Source organism: Dromiciops gliroides, chromosome 1, assembly GCF_019393635.1.
Source record: "Dromiciops gliroides isolate mDroGli1 chromosome 1, mDroGli1.pri, whole genome shotgun sequence".
Lineage (NCBI taxonomy): Eukaryota > Metazoa > Chordata > Mammalia > Microbiotheria > Microbiotheriidae > Dromiciops > Dromiciops gliroides.
Window position 1 is genome coordinate 338,171,864 of NC_057861.1, and position 12,493 is coordinate 338,184,356.

The following is a 12,493-nucleotide window of genomic DNA, read 5'->3' on the forward strand; positions in this document are numbered from 1 at the left end:
CCTCTAACAATTCTGCTTAATTACATAAAGAAAAGCTTTTTATTCTTGTATCCTTATTTATTTCATTTGTGACACCCCCAAACAACCCTAAGCAGAGTTGATCAGTGTACAAGTAATGCTAACGACACTCTCATACAAAAGAAAAAGAAAACTTTTAAATTCGACATTAGCAAACTGGGTCTTGAACCTTTTAAGAATGCCCCCAAAGGGGCAGCTTGGTGGCTCAGAGGATAGGGCACTGGCCCTGGATTCAGGAAGACCTGAGTTCAAATCCAGCCTCAGACACTTGATACTTACTAGCTGTGTGACCCTGGGCAAGTCACTTAACCCTCACTGCCCTGCAAAAAAAAAAAAAAAAAGACAGTAAAGAGTGGCCCCAAGGCAGAAGGGAAAGTTAGCAGTAGGGGTAACCAAAAAAAAGGGGATAATTGAAACATATTTACTATTCATATAATATATAATAATGTAATATATAGTTAAACCTACACAGAAGAGAACAGAAAGAAATGCAGTCAAGCAAGGTAGTTTTGAAAACAATGTATAAAATTTATTATACATGAGTAATGTTCAGCAAGCAATGTAAACTGGAGATTCGCGGTTTCATAGAAAGTATTCTTTTTGTGCTCTATTATGTGTATAGAAATGCTACCTTTTTTGTATTTAAGTTCAGAATTAAAAATCATTTTTAAAAGCACCCCAAAGTCTCCTCTAAGATCTCCATAAAATTGCTATCGCTTGCATAGCCCTCCTTTATTTAAATAGACTTTTCCTCAAGTATCAGCTTTAAATATTTTATGAATCCATTACTCAGGTGTGTTTTTTAATTGATTCAGTTATTAGCATCTTGACAACATGGTTCTCTATTTTTTTCCTTAAAAACTAGGGGTCCTTACATAACACCTGAAGGACTGTGACTCTTAAGGTCATTGGGTGTCACAGATTATTGACCAGGGGATACTTAAGTCATAGTCATGACTGAAAAGGTAATTTGCCCTCCAAAGGACTTTTTTCAGTGATGTCCCACCTGCTGCAGATTCCCCTGGCCACTGTGAGAAGGCTTCTGAGGTGACTCAGGACTGCTCAGAGTATGCACTTGGGTGGTCCCAGTGAACCACATCTAGCCCATGCCCACACCAGTGTACTATCTTCTGGTCAGAGCTGGCTTAAGGAATTTAGGAGATTTGTCCAGTGGACAGTTTAATCAAAGGGAAAAAACCATGGCCCGAGAAAATTTGAAGATACAGATATTATCCAGGGAAGAATTTGTGCATTGGAAGAAAATTATATGCCTCGATTAACTTGTACTGTCAGGTAATTTTTTTGATGAGCAGTCAGGACATTGCTTAAAGAATGGAATATGAACCAGGTCCCAGTTACTAAGAACAGTTAGTAAGAATCATATTTTTTTGAATTTACACAATTCAGTTTAAATAATGGAAAAGAAAGTCATTCGTTCCAGGTCAATGGAAATATGTAGTGAGATTTCAAATAATATGAACACATCAGGGAGATTCCTTATTCCCTTTACTCAGTTTTTTACCTATTAAAGTTATATAGGCCACCATGTCATTCACAGTGAGCTGTCAAACTAACACTCCCAGATCTTTTTAACAACAACAGCTATTTAGTCATAGTATATTTTTATTTTATACTGTATTTGTGAAGATTGTTTTTAAAACCCAGGTGTAGAATCTTACGTATGAATCTACTAAATTTCACTTTATTCTATTCAGTCCATGGTTATAGCCTTTTGAGATCTTTTTTGGACCTCGACTTAATTCTGCGAAATGTTTGTTATTGTTTCCAGTGGGAGCTAGGAGACACAGTGGATAGAGCACTGAGCCTAGAGTCAGAAAAACCTGTGTTCAAATCCAGTTTCAATCACTTCAGCCAATCAGAAAACATTTATTAAGTACCCACTATGTTCCAGGCATTTTACTAAGCTGGGGATACAAAGAAAAGTAAAAGACAGTCCCTGATTTCAGGAAGCTCACAGACTGATGGAGGAGACAACGTGCAAACATTTAAGGACAAACAAGTTATTTACAGAATAAATAGGAAATAATCAACAGAGGAAAGGCAACTAGAATGAAGAAGAATTGGAAGAGACTTCTGCTAGAATATGGGATTTTAGCTGAAACTTTAGGGAAGTTAGGGAAGCCAGGAGGCAAAGATGAGTAGAGAGAGCAGTCCGGTCCTGTGGGACAACCAGAGAAAATACCCAGAGACAAGAGATGGGGCATCTTGTTCAAGGAACAGAGAGGAGGCTGATGGCAGCGGATTTCAAAGAGTATATAGTGGTACAAATGATTATTTATTAAACACTATATGTCAGACACTTTGCTAGGGCCTGGAGATATAAAATAAAAGGAGCTTACATTCTTTTGGGGAAATTTTGTGTGTGTGTGTGTGTGTGTGTGTGTGTGTGTGTGTGTAAATAGATTGCTTGCCTTCTTGATGGTTGGGGGAGGGATGGGAAGGATGGAGAAAATTTGGAACTCAACATTTTTTATAATGAATATTAAAAATTTTTTTTAAATATAATTCTGGGGGGCAGCTAGGTGGTGCAGTGGATAAAGCACCAGCCCTGGATTCAGGAGGTCCTGAGTTCAAATGAGGCCTCAGACACTTGACAGTTACCAGCTGTGTGACCCTGGGTGAGTCACTTAACCCTCATTGCCCCTCAAAAAATAAAATTAAATTAAAATAAAAAGATTAAATGGTGGGGTAGGAAGTGTAAAAAATGGGAAAGGTTGGGGCAGATCTACTTCCTGTCCGTGAGACACTGGGCAAGTCACCTAACCTTTACCTCTTTCAGTTTTATCGACTATAATATGGAGTTAATAATAGCACATGGGTTCCTGTGAGGATCCAGTGAGATGATATTTATAAAGAATTTAGCTCAGGGCCCAGCACATAGTAGGAGCTTAACAAATACCTGTTCCTTTCTCCCAGCATCTTGTCATTTTCATATTTCACAGGTATGCCATTGAGGCCCTCATCCAAGAAACTGATAAAAATGTTAGATAATACAGGGCCTGGGACTAGGCTAGATCCCTAAGGACACTTTACTGGAGATGATGCCAAGTGGGCATTAACCTTCTTAGGTTAACAAAGGGTCATAATTATATCTTTGTTCATGTGTTTTGCATTCATTTTTGCTCTTGTTTTTGAAGTTTTATTGATGTTTTCATTTTAAAAAAATACCATAGTTTCCCAAGATGCTCCTTTACCCCTGCAGAACCCTCCCTCGTAACAATGAAAGCAGTTCATAATAATATATAATTTCATTTGTAGAGTGTTTTGTAGTCCCAGGTCATTTTCTTTTTCTTTTCTTTTCTTTTCTTTTCTTTTTTTTTTTTTTTTTTGGCGAGGAAGTTGGGGTTAAGTGACTTGCCCAGGGTCACACAGCTAGTAAGTGTTAAGTGTCTGAGGCCAGATTTAAACTCAGGTCCTCCTGACTCCAGGGCAGGTGCTTTATCCACTGCGCCACCTAGCTGCCCCATCCCAAGTCATTTTCACAAATATTATCTTAATTCTTGAGAGAATTCTGTAAGGGCAGGAGGAAAGGCTTATCCCCATTTGAAAGATGGAGTGAAGTGGCATTTAGGCGACTTGCCCAAGATCACACCACCGATTAGTGGCAGAGCCCACATCTTCTGACTGCTGCTTCACCACAGTGTCCAAACCTTACTGTCTGCTCTTTACTAGTGTCACAATCACACTGGGAGATCCATAGATAAAAGGAAGAACAGGGCTGCCTACTGCTATTACCACCATCACTGTTACTGCAGTACTGTAAGAACTGTCTTCTTCCTAATTATTCCAAATGTGTATTTGTGTTCTTCTAGGAGAAAGAAAGAGGGGTTCTACTGCTCCATCCTCAGGAGCTATTAGTCTGGAATTTTGTACAAAAACAAACTTTTTGAAAAACAGCATCCTATTTCATCATCGCAATTCCTTTGAAATTCTTTTTGGAGACAGATGATATTAATGGCACTTTCAAATTTATTTCACTGTTTTTTTGGTGCAGATTAAGTTATGTGTGAGGCAGACAGGCGCCATCCCCACACCTCTCCTCCTGGCCACCCAGGGCTTGCTGTGCCGTCCCTCTCTCCTGCTCCAACCCTGAAGGGGTGGAGTCTGGTTTCTAAGTGATGGATGAATCTTTCATCAGTCCTCCTGAAGAGGGAATAACTTTTATGCCCCTGTCACTCTCCTATCCCACACCTAAATTTGTCCTCATAGCAGTTATGCTAAGCTATGCTTTCAATGCACATAGATTCTTGTGAATGACCAATAACTGTTGTTGTTCAGTTGTTTTTCAATTGTATCTGACTCTTCATGATCCCACTTGGGAGTTTCTTGGCAAAGATACTGGAGTGATTTGCCATTTTCTTCTGCAGCTCATTTTACAGATGAGGAAACTGAGGCAAACAAGGTAAAGTGACTTGCCCAGGGTCACATAGCTAGTAAGTGTCTGAGGTCAGATTTGAACTCAGGAAGATGAGTCTTCCTGACTCAGCCCTACAATCTATCAACTATACCACCCAGCTACTGCCTGTAAATAACTAGTCACTCCCCATTTCTAGAAGGCCTAGGCTGTGAATTTTTCTGGTTATAATTCTGGTTAAAAAAAATAACCACCAAAGTGGGCCAGACCATCACAAACTCTTGAGGTAGAAATAGATAACCAGACATATAAAGAGTTCAGAACATTTCTAGCTACCCCAAAGCCAGGCATCACTAAAATCAGTGTGCCTCACCATACTAGTTAGTTCTTAGAAGCTGGAACTCCATGCAGAAATGAAGATGAAGCTTATAAATTCCCCTCTGACCTTAAGTGTTCAGGCACCCATCCATTCAGCCTCTTCCCCAAACAGAGTCATATAAACAGACCAAGAAAAATCTAATGGTCTGATCTGAGTGAATCCTGTATGATTTCACTGCATCTGTATAGATGAAGCCTTCTTGCCAGTGGTTTGATGGGCTCACCTTAGAGCCAATGAAGGAATGCCTGTATTTGCCAAACTTTGGTTATGGCTCTATGTAGGTGAAACTGGGTTTTTATTAAAACAAAATGTTCTTGGATCTTTTCATACACACACACACACACACACACACACACACACACACACACACTCGTGCGCATAATCATGATCTCGTTTCCTCTTGAATCCAGAGGATAAAGTTAATAATTCGCGTAGGAGTAAATATTTGCCCCCTGGAGAAAATGGAATTCTCAAATATACAGGCTCTGGATAGGATTTTTTTTTGGAGGGGGGGGAATATGATGTGAGGAATTCACTTTTGGCACCAAGTGTACAGATGTTTCATCTAAGTTGAACTTTTCCAGTTAGACCTCTGGCTGAAGAAAAAGAATAATCCATAATTGTTACTGTAGTTGTTCAGAGCTCACATTTTATCTTTTTTATTGGAGCAGTGTGATGTAAGTGGAAGTAATTCTAGACCTGGAGTTAAAAGATGTGGGTTCAAGTCTCTGACACTCACTTGCTATATAATCTTAGGCAAGTGATTTCTGCCCCTCTGATCCTCAGTTTATTCATCTGTAAAATGGGGATTTGACAGCTGAGTGGAAGATAGATTAGAGTGGGGAGAGATGAAACTGCTTCGCAGGCATTATTGTGATGAGGAAAGATGCTTTGTCAACTTGAAAATTCTGTGGAAATGCGAGGTCTTATTAATTTTGATGTGGCATAAGAACACTGCTAACAACTAGCTCTGTGTTTTTTTTTCTTTTAGTTTGGGCCTTTGGTATTACTACATTCAAGAAAAGATAATAAGAACTGATAGAAATATGTATAGAATGATTTTATATATACATACATATACATACATATATACATATCTGCATATATACACACCTCTTTGTATTTAATGGTAACCATCTCTAGGGGAAGGAAAAATTTAAATAACTTTGTTATATACATAAAAGGAATAGCAAGTTGTACACAACAGATTTGCAGTTTCATATACAATCATCTTTTTTAGTATACTATGTTATAGACATGCTTGTTTTATTCTAGAAATTAAAAAATAAATTTTAAAAATATTTTTAAAAAGTAAGAAGAGAATAAAATTCACTGATTTATTTCAAAGTTCAACTTAAATGAAAAAAAAGAGCCCTCAAAGCTGCTGGCCTCAGTATAGGCAAACCTGTACCATGTTGTACAAGGTAGATCAAAAGTCACAAAGGGGTCTGATGTTTTAATAACTTTTTGAAAATTATTTTTCTTTATTTTCACCATTTACAAGATTTGATTTTTCACTCAATGTAAATTCACTTCCTATATATACTGTATATGATACTATGGTATTATAAATTAAAAACAAAAAATAAAGGAGTTATTAAAAATTTATGACTTTTGGCCCACCCTGTACATTGTGGTTGTTTGCTGTGGCTCATCTTGAGGATCCCAGAGAGATTGGTCCTAATGATCATGTGGGATTAAGAACCTCTAGTAAATGACATTTTTTTTTACCTAGTTCTCTCTCTCTCTTTTTTTTTTTTGTTTTTTTTTTTTTTTTAATGAGGCAATTGGGGTTAAGTGAATTGCCCAGGGTCACACAGCTAGTAAGTGTTAAGTGTCTGAGGCCGGATTTGAACTCAGGTACTCCTGACTCCAAGGCCAGTGCTCTATCCACTGCGCCATCTAGCTGCCCCCCTAGTTCTCTCTTGGTTACACTTTTTGTGTCTTAATCTGGAGTTCATCAAACCCTATTCCTTCACTCTGCTACCAAAGTCCCAGGCTTCTCAGGTCTAGCCACTTGAAGCTCTACATGGGCTTCAAGTATGAAGTAGATATGTAGCTAGCCTTTTGGAAAAGTCAGTATTCAGTGGAATTGAAGTTCATAGGACCCCAGTTTCCCCTGAGTATTTTCTGCATGTAAGGGGATAGAAATTTTACATTAGAGAGATGCATGCCAAAGAGCTGTGTGAGGGCCAAGGAAAAAAGCCATTACCCATGAGAAGATCAGGGAAGGTTTCATTTAGTATGTAGCATTTGAATTTGGGGCAGCTAGGTGGCTCGATGGATAGAGTGCTAGGCCCAGAGTCAGAAAGACCCACCTTCCTGAGTTCAAACCCAGCCTCAGATACTAGCTAGGTGACCCTGTACAAATCACTTCACTCTATTCGCTTCAGTTTCCTCATCTATAAAATGAGCTGGAAAAAGGAAATGGCAAACCACTCCAGTATCTTTGCCAAGAAACCCCCAAATGGGGTGACAAAGAGTCCAATACAACTGAAAACAACTGAACAACAAAAGCATTCGAATTAGGCAGCAGTGTGGCACAGTGGGAAGAATGCTGAATTTGGAGTCAGAGGATCTGGGTTCAAAATACACCTCTGTTACTTACTTACTATATAACTTTGAGGAGATCTCTTAACATCTGTCCTGGGCTCTCTTCTCTTCTCCCTCTATACTATTTCCCTTGGTGATCTCATCATCAGTTCCCATAGATTCAAGTCTCATCTCTATGAAGATGGCGATTCCTAGATCAATTTGTCTTTCTCCTGACCTCCAGTCTCACATCCTCAGATACCTATTAGACATCTCAAATTGGACACCACATAGACATCTTCAACTCAACTTCTCCCAAACTAAACTCATCTTTCCTTCCAAACTCTTCCTTCTATCCAAATTTCCTTTATTATTGTTTAGGGTACTGCCATCCTCTTGGTTACAAAGTTGTTATTCTTCACTCCTCCCTCTCTCTCTACTCTGAGTATCCAATCAATCCCCGGATTCTCTTGCTTCTAGCTCTGTATCACGTCTCCTACATGCCCCTTCTCTTTGTCATCACTGCCACTCTACTGGTAAGAACATTCATCACCTCATAACTATACTAATGCAATAGCCTGCTGGTCAACCTCTAGGCCTTGTCTCTCTCCACTCCAATCCATCTTCTACTCAGCTGTTAAATTAACCTGAAAGCACAGGTTTGACCATATCTCCTCTCATTCCCTTCCCCAATCAATTAACTTCAGTGGCTGTTACCTAGTATTACCTCAAATGACATCTTCAGTTTGGTTTTTGAAGCCCTGAATAATAACATGGCCCTTTCCCCCTTTCTAGTCTTCTACGATCAGTGACAATGGTCTCTTTGCTGTTCCTCACAAAAGACACTCTATCTCCCAACTCAGGTATTTTCAGTGATTCTCCCCCATGCCTAGAACTATGGTCTCCTTGTTTCTGCCTCCTGGATTCCCTGACTTCTTCTTTTTTTTTTTTTTTAGTGAGGCAATTGGGGTTAAGTGACTTTCCCAGGGTCACACAGCTAGTAAGTGTGTGTTAAGTGTCTGAGACCGGATTTGAACTCAGGTACTCCTGACTCCAGGGCCGGTGCTCTATCCACTGTGCCACCTAGCTGCCCTCCCTGACTTCTTCAAATCTCAAAGTCCTACCTAATGCAAGAATCTTTTCCTATTCCAGGGTAGGTGGTGCAGTGGCTAGAGTGCTAGGATTGGAGTCAAGAAGGCCTGAATTCAGATCCAGCTTCAGACACTTTCTAGCTATGTGACCACTTTACCCTCATTTTTCCTCATCTGTAAAATGAGCTGGAGAAGGAAAGGGCAAACCTCTCCAGTATCTTTGCCAAGAAAACCCCAAATGGGGTCACAAAAAATTGGACATGATTGAAATGACCGAACAACAATGCAAAAATCCTTTCCCACTCCTGCTTAATGTCAATGCTTTCCCTCTGAGGTTATCTCCAATTTTTCCTGTACATATCTTCTTTGTACATAGTTATTTACAGATTGTCTCCCCCATAAGACTATGAAATCCTTTGAGAGCAAACTCTGGTTTTTGCCTTTCTTTGCATTCCCAATCAGGTATTCATAACTCTAGTTTCAGTAAGTTATCCACTATTCCATACTGCCTTCTAGATGAACCCAAGATCACTTTAAGCTCAAAAGAGATCTGAGATCTTATAACTTGAAAGAAAGAGGAAACAAGACGCTCTGGCATAGTAACCATCATGAATAAAAGCAGATGGATAGGAGAGGCAAGAGACTTAGGTTCTCAGACCTCATCCCAGAATGGAAGCTTGCCCTAATACCATATACATGATACACTGGAGTTGACAACTCCCATCCTCCTTTTGGAGACCACTTTACAAAACTTTACCAAGCTGCCTAATGACAAAATCTTAGGTTTCTTTTGAGTACGAGATCAACTAGATAAGACTTAAGTTCATCTATTTATTGGTACCAAACTATTTATTGGCATTGATTTAATGACATTTCCATGTCATGTTCTACCCTTATGGTTACAAGGACTGTGTATGTTTGGCTAATGGATCCTAATTAAAAGTCTAGCTTGGAAATTAAGGGAGCATGGAATTGTTTATCTGTCAGATTTATGGACAGAAGAAGAATCTAGGACCAAAGAAGACATAGAGAGTAAAACAAAATGTAAAATAGATCATTTTGATTATATAAAATTAAAAAGCTTTTGCACAAACAAAACTAATGTAACCAAGGTTACAAGGGAAGCAGAAAACTGGGAAAGAATTTTTGGAAACAAGTATCTCTGATAAAGGCCTCATTTCTCAATTATATAGAGAGCTGAGTCAAATTTATAAAAATACAAGTCATTCCCCAATTGATAAATGGTCAAAGAATATGAACAGTTTTCAGACAAATCAAAACTATCTATAATCATATGAAAATATGCTCTAGATCACTATTGATCGGAGAAATGCAAATTAAAACAATTCTGAGGTATCACCTCACACCTATCAGTGTAGCAAATATAGCAAAAATGGAAAATATTGGATGTTGGAGGGGATGTGGGAAAGCTGGGATACTAATCCACTTTTGGTGGAATTGTGAACAGATCCAACCATTCTGGAAAGCAATTTGAAACTGTGCCAAAAGGGCTATAGAACTGTGCATACCCAAATACATCCCCAAAAGGAAAAAAAGACCTATTTGTATAAAGATATTTATAGCAGCTCTTTTTGTGATGGTTAAGAATTGGAAATCCAGGAAATGCCCATAAATTGGGGAATGGCTAAACAAGCTGTGGTATATGATGGTGATGGAATATTATTGTTTTATAAGAAATAACAACTAGTATGATTTCAGAAAGGCCTGGAAAGACTTGTATGAACTGATATATAGTGAAGTGAGCAGAACCAAGGAACACTGTGCATAGAGACAGAAATGTTGTTTGATGAAGAACTGTGAAAGACTTAATTAACTATTCTCACAATACAATTATCAAGACGATCCCAAAGGATTGTTGATGAAACATACTAACCACCTCCAAAGAAAAAACTTATATTAATGGAACTCAGACTGAAACATACTATTTTTCACTCATTTTTTCTTTTATTCAAGTTTTCTTGTACTAAATAACTAACATGGTAATCTTTTACATAATCATACATGCATAACCCATATCTGATTGATTACTGCCTCAGGGAGGGGGTAAGGGAAGAAGGGAAGGAAGGATAATAATAGGAACCCCAACTATAAATAAAAATGGTTTTATTACTTTTTTAAAAAGTCAAGCTTGGAGTCTTCTCATAAGGATACACATGGAGAGTCTGATGCCTTTACATTTGTATAATCCTTTATATTTTGTAAAGTGTTTTTCACTTCCTATCTGATTGATTCTCACAACAGCTCCTTAAGGTAGACAGGTCAGGTATTACCATCCACTTTTTACACTTGAGGAATCAAAAGCTTGAAGGTGATTAATGGCTTGCCCAAGGTCACATGACTCCTAAGTATGAGAGCTTGGAACAGAAATGGCTTTCTGATTCCTAGTGGTTTTTCCATATCACACAGGGGTGTGTGTCTGTTAGGAAATGGGCACTCACCAGTGACTGGATTAATACTTATAACCTTAATCTTTGGCTCTTCCTTCTTCTGGAGCCCATACACCTAAATACATTCTATCTACACCTTTCCTCTTCCCTCCCACCAATGTCCATTTCCTCCTCATTCTTCTTCTTCTTCTTCTTCTTCTTCTTCTTCTTCTTCTTCTTCTTCTTCTTCTTCTTCTTCTTCTTCTTCTTCTTCTTCTTCTTCTTCTTCTGGTGGGGCAATGAGGGTTAAGTGACTTGCCCAGGGTCACACAGCTAGTAAGTGTCAAGTGTCTGAGGCCGGAGTTGAACTCAGGTCCTCCTGAATCCAGGGCCAGTGCTTTATCCACTGTGCCACCTAACTGCCCCCCACCTCCTCATTATTCTTACTATTACTACTCTAATATAGACCCTCCTTACCTCCAGCTTGGATTGTGGAATGCCTTAGCAAAGTCTCCCTGACTCCAGGTTTTTTTCCCCTTCAATCAGTTCCACATAACGCTAATGGATTGGCCTTTGGGTCTGATCATGCCACTCCACTACTCAAAACTATTCCCCTAGTGCCTACCAAAGAAAGAGAAAATGCCTTACCCTGGCTCCAGCCTTCCTTCTAACTTGATCTCACATTACTGTCCTTCACACAATTGGTGTTCCAGCCAAACTGGCTTCTTCATTGTCTATTCTAATACTCTTGTCATGTCCTAATTTGTTGCTGTTCAGTCATTCAGTCATGTCCAGTCGACTCTTCATGACCCCATGGACCATCATACGCCAATGCTATCCATGGGGTTTTCTTTTTCTTTTTTTATGGGGTTTTCTTGGAAAAGATACTGGAACAGTTTACTATTTCCTTCTCTGGTGGATTAAGGTAAACAGAGATTAAGTGACTTGATCAGGGTTACTAAGCTAGTAAGTGTCTAAAACCAGATTTGAACTCAGGTCTTCCTGACTCCAGGCCCAATCACCTAGCTGCCCCCTCATGTCCTAATTAAAATTTAATTTATAGCCCACTACTAGATTGTAAAGTAATTAAAGATATAATAGTTTGCTTCTTTGTTTCTCTAACATCTAACACAAGGCATTGTATGTTCAAAGTGTTAAATACATTTTACACATAGTAGACACTTTAAAATATTTGTTGAATGAAGGAACAAATACAGTTTGGACATAGTTGTTGAGCCAGCAACAGATGTGCCTGAAAAAAACATAGACCATCCAGTCCACATACTCTACTATTTTACTCATGTGTCACATAAACTTTGTTTCCTTTTATTAGGATCAGAGAATCGTAAGATTTTTAGCCAGAAGAAAACTGAGAGATCATTTAGCCCAATCCCTTCTTTTTGATCTGTGAGCTCTGTGAGCCTAAGTCTCTTGCCTCTTCCATCCATATGCTTTTATTCATGCTGGTTGCTATTATAGAATGTCTTGCTTCCCCTTTTTTTCAAGTCACAGGAGTATGGATTTTGAGTTTAAAGGAACCTTGAGGTTCATCTAGGAGACAGATGAAGGATTCAAGGCCCAGATTAGTGAAGTGGTTTGTCCCACAGGCTTCCAGGAGCAAATCTGCAATTCAAAACCCAAGAACCAGAAATCCAAGACTTGATATCACAACTCAATTTCCTCCCCTGTAAAATGAAAGGTTTGGACTGAG

General features: G+C 38.8%; 1 protein-coding gene across 1 annotated transcript in view; it reads left to right on the forward strand.

Moving 5' to 3' along the window:
• Positions 1–12,493, forward strand: part of NKD2 (NKD inhibitor of WNT signaling pathway 2) — a 112,257-nt gene that overhangs the window by 50,773 nt on the left and 48,991 nt on the right.